The following is a 4,898-nucleotide window of genomic DNA, read 5'->3' as shown; positions in this document are numbered from 1 at the left end:
GAAATGTTCGGGGAATGGAAAAGGAGATTAACTGATAACGTGTTGGAACTTGAAGACGCATTTCCACTGGCAATCCTGAGTTTGATTTCTCCAAGAGTACTTGCCACAGTATTAAAGCAACCGAGGGCAGCCCTTTCCGAGAGAGGTCTCGCTGATAGGTTCCAGCCGGGGTTCCTAACATTCATCCGCAGCTGATGAAACAGAGGGAAGCTAAGTTTAGTCATGGAGCAGGAGCGCCTAAGCCGCCGGGAGGCACAGGTGATAGACACCGGGAGAGACGGTCCAGTAGTCAGCTGGGTGACACGAGTGATAGAGACTGTCCAAGGGGTGATTTGATGAGCGAAACACTCACTTTCCTGAATCCCCGAGAGTAGAAACCCAGAACCAGCACATGCTTCTCGCATGGCAAAGCTTTCAACCCTGGAATAATTTTCTGAACCACCTCTGAACCGTCTCCAGTGACAGCACAACCTGTCTCAGACAAGGGGCTCCAAACTGCTCACAATACTCGAGGTAAGGCCTCAACAGTGAATTTTAAAACCTGAAAATTCCATCGCTGCATCCATACCCCATTCCTCTGGAAATGATCGCGAACATCGCATTGGCCTTCCTCACCACTTTCGCAACCTGCATGTTCACCTTCAGGGAATGCTGGACGAACAACGTTGAGTCCTTTTGCACCTCAGATTTTCCAATTTTCTCTGCGATGAGAGAATAGCCTTCCATTTCATTTCTTCTGCTCAAGTGCAGCACCATACATTTTGTGGCAGTGTTTTATGTCTGCCACTTCTTTGCCCATTCTCCTCATCTTCCTCTGTCCTTTTGTAGACTTTCTACTTCCTCCAGATTTCCTGCACCTCCACCTATCTTCATCTAGACCACAAACCTGTCCGTATGATCATCAATTCCAGCATCCAAGTCATTAACACATAAAATAAGAGTATTAATCCATCAGTTGTACTGTATCCTGCAGTTCCGTTATATATTATGCTACCTCAATTGCAACTCTCTTATACGCTTATTTTATCCAGATTTTAATTTTATAACTTTTGAAATTATATTTACTATCTGTATTAAGTGGTTCAGCATTGCGTGAATAATTTCAAACCGTGCATATTCGATCCTCTGTCAATGTGTAATTCATCTGGTTGTCTCTGAGAGAGGTTAAATCTAAACAAACTCCAGTGAGCTTCACAGTCGCCCTGGATTATTGCGTAAAATAACAATTAATATCGCTATTACCATTATTCTTTCACTTGACTTTGCACAGATTGCTGTGTTGTACTCATTCAGTGTTTTGACTGTCCTGTTAGTGCGGTCATTCATGGATGTTATTGTGTTTCTTGGATGCCCGCAGGAATGTCAATCTCATTGCTGCAAATGGTGATATATGCATATAGATATTCTGTGATGCAAAATTTACTTTCAGCTTTGAACTTTGAACTAATTGAGCCGAAGGCTATTTTCCATGCTGTACGACTTAAAATATCTGCATTGCAAAACAAGGAAGAGTGGCCTGTTAAACAACGGAAAGTGAATATAATCCAGTCGAGAATGATCAATCCGATATGCCCAAATCCAGAAAGGTGTTAAACACATATTACGGAGCTCTGCGGCAGATGTACACTTAAGAACGACAATGTAAAATGTCGTTTCAATATAGAGACCAACCATGTGTTTGAATGGCACCAATGTCATTCTGTCCAATAAACTGCCGCGGCTGAGAAGGTGACAGAGACACTCTTCAACGAGGCCTCTTTCTCATCAAAATCTGCAGCTTGAATCCCATGTAACCCGTTCTTCTGCTCTCTGTTGTGACTAAAACAAAAGCTTTATTTTAATTGTGTCTTTCTCATACTCCCAAACAGACCACGCTTTGATCGCTGCAGTAAAATTACAGTGGTTACATTATAAAAAACAGCACGTGAAAAACAGAGAATTTGTCGTGAGTGGGATTCGAACCCACGCCTCCAGTTGGAGCTCAGAACACTCGCGTTTACTAGAATGCGACTTACTCGCTTTAAGTCTGGCGCCTTAGACCACTCGGCCACCCTGACCCCTCTGCAGTACTCTCTCCACATGCCAGATAAACAGCTGAATTTCGGAATAGTCTGAATGGCTGCTTTGATGAGAGGGTATACATACAAACACACTCGATATCCTGGGAATCTAAATGAATATGGACGTGATGCATTTTCTCAGGTTGCGAGCATGTGCGGAATCAGAGCGCACAGCATCACAGCACTGGAATTGTGCTGCACCCCGTTCAGGCCATCCTCCAGAGAGAGGATGACGAGGATTCGGAGAGTGTGCGGAAGAGCATCACCAAGATGCTACCTGAAATAGACGGTTTGTGCAATAACGAGAGTTTAGTCAATCTTGCTCTTTTTCTCTGGAGCATCGGAGGTGAGGGGGAATCCGACAGACGTTTCTTAGATTTTCAGGCATAGATATTGGTAGTGCATGGAAAAGTTATCTCCATTCCAGGGTTTACAAGTCTTTAAAAGATCCTCTCTGAGGGCATATATTTCAACTAAGAGGGGATCGTAACAAACACGATGTGCCAACACCCCATAACTTTATGTCGGCAAAACCAAGGAGTGATTGTTGTCTTCAGCGGAGCGAAAACCAGAGGTTCTTACGCCAGCTCTCTTTAGAGGATCAGAGGCGAGGCGCGTCAGTAACTTTAAATTGTTGGAATGACTTTAACCTTTGCTTTCTTAGGAGAATGCGGACATTCAGCATGAAATCAAAAACCATGATGAGCTTCTATAGATGTGTCGTAGAGAGTTTATTGTCTGTCTGCATTGAGACGTGGTACGGAAATACCGTACCTTTGAAGGAAAATCTTTAAAAAGTTTATTGAATTCTGCCCAGTCCATCACGGGAAAAGCACTGCCAAACATTAGGTACATCCACGTAAAACGCTGTCATAGAAAACCAGCATCCACTGTCAGAGGTCGTCACCATCCTGTCATGCTCTTTTTTCGCTGCTGCCATTGGGTAGATGGTACAAGAGCCTCAGGACTCGCACCACCACGTTCAAGAACAGTTGTTACCCATCCGACACCGGACTTTTGATCAAAAGATGATAGTGTGCACTACATGCCCATCCATTGAATATTCCGACGACCAATCATTTCACTTTAGAAACTATATTGATCAGCTGAGTATGCCAGGAGGAGCTCAGCAGACCAGGCAGCATCTCTGGACAGACATAAGCAGTCGGCGTTTCGGGTCGAGATCCTTCACCGTGAAATTGTTTCTGAATAAATCACTTACCCACAGTTCGGTGTCTGGTGATCTATTGTAATGTGATGAACAGTGTCAAAAACATAATCTTATCCTCCAACAGTTTTTCCAATCCACCTCAACAACCCAGGGTTTGTTTGCAGAAATAACATCGCCTCGAATGAATGCTTAAAGACAAATTATGTCAGGAGTGGGATTCGAACCCACGACCCCAGATGGAGACCAGAACACTCCTATTTGTCGGAAGGACTTTCATTCCTTGAGTCTGGCGCCTTAAACCACTCGGCCATCCTGACAAATTTTGATGTGTGCTGAGAACGGAATGAATGCCAGACTTGTAAGCAAAGTTATATACACACAATCACGCATATCGTCCTGCCAATCGGAAATGAAAGCGAGAGTGTTACAATTTTCTCAGGTTAGGCAAATTCTGTGGAAAGTGAAGCTGTAAAACAATTCCAAATCGAACACTCGTGAGACGCGTCTCGGCAAGAATTTGTGAAGGATGTTTGCTGAGATAGATGAGAATGCCTGGAAGACTCAATAATTTTACATTTAGTGAAGCAGAGAAATAAACGTTTATAGACACGACTGAATCTAAAAATTGAGTGGGAGTTGATCGCAACAATGTCAACAGAAACTGAACACAGTTTGTTCAGTTAAACCGGGCAACTCTGCATTACAGATGGACGTTGGTAAGTAGACTACAAGGACAATGATCTGATGATTGTGGAAGAAAGCGAAAATGTGACAAGGTTCACAAGAACATAAGACATCGTGCAGAAAGGCCGTTCGGTCTCTTGGGTTTGCTTCATCATTCCGTCATGGATGAGTTATTACAGTCAGAATGTTGTTCGGGCTTGTAGATCAATGTTTAATCTGACGGAGCGGAAACAGAAGCAGGGTGTTTTGGGCGTTAGAGCACGGGCTTTCTGAGAGATGAGACGCTTTAGAGAACGTAATTCGCTCAGGTTCTCTGATCCAGTTTTAAATGTACCGAACACATTAAAATAAGGCAGGAACAAGCTCTGGACGCCACCGACTCAGTAAAAGGCTCCTCGCGAGATGTGGAAGACGGGTAGGCGTGCTGGAGTTGAATCTGGATGAACTCCGGTTCATTCAGAGCCACGGACATGATGGACCGGAACATATAGAGTGATAGGACAGCCAGGGTGCAGGGCACAGAAAACTGGGTGACAATCAGGAGGAAAAAGGTTTTAAAGACCCAGTGCAGATTATCTTTATGGCCATCACCGTCAGCAACACCTGGATGCCCTTTCTGTTTGGATGACCTGGACGGGGAAAGACATAGAGGTCGGATCTCTGGCACTGAGTATGGTCTGTGACTCATACTGGTAAGGGAAGAACAGATTCCCGGATGGTATGTTGCCCCCCGTGTGCCAGGGTCAGGGACAATTTGGATTAAGTCTTGAACATTCTCCAGTAGGAGCGTGAGCCGGCAGGGGTTGGCTCCAGCTCGGTGCCAATGAAATCGGTAGGAGCAGTGACGAATTTCTGCAATGGAAATTCAGAGATTTAGGTGCTGAGGTGTAGGGCAGGATCTTCGGGGTTCTGACAGTGACTCGTGCCGCGTCCTTATCAGGCCAGTACAGGAAATATGATGCAGATTAACACGTGGCTAATGG

The 4,898-nt window shown here is 44.6% G+C and overlaps 2 non-coding genes across 2 annotated transcripts; both read right to left on the bottom strand.

Moving 5' to 3' along the window:
* Nucleotides 1-1,941: 1,941 nt before the first annotated feature.
* Nucleotides 1,942-2,057, bottom strand: trnal-uaa (transfer RNA leucine (anticodon UAA)). The gene is made up of 2 exons: nucleotides 2,020-2,057; nucleotides 1,942-1,976 (listed from the first exon to the last, which is right to left on the bottom strand). It is a non-coding gene; the product is annotated as a tRNA-Leu (tRNA).
* A 1,377-nt stretch (nucleotides 2,058-3,434) lies between these two features.
* trnal-caa (transfer RNA leucine (anticodon CAA)) lies at nucleotides 3,435-3,548 on the bottom strand. Its single transcript has 2 exons — nucleotides 3,511-3,548; nucleotides 3,435-3,469 (listed from the first exon to the last, which is right to left on the bottom strand). It is a non-coding gene; the product is annotated as a tRNA-Leu (tRNA).
* Nucleotides 3,549-4,898: the final 1,350 nt, after the last annotated feature.

This window comes from Hypanus sabinus, unplaced genomic scaffold (genome assembly GCF_030144855.1).
Source record: "Hypanus sabinus isolate sHypSab1 unplaced genomic scaffold, sHypSab1.hap1 scaffold_905, whole genome shotgun sequence".
NCBI lineage: Eukaryota > Metazoa > Chordata > Chondrichthyes > Myliobatiformes > Dasyatidae > Hypanus > Hypanus sabinus.
This window is presented reverse-complemented; position numbering and strand designations above follow the sequence as displayed.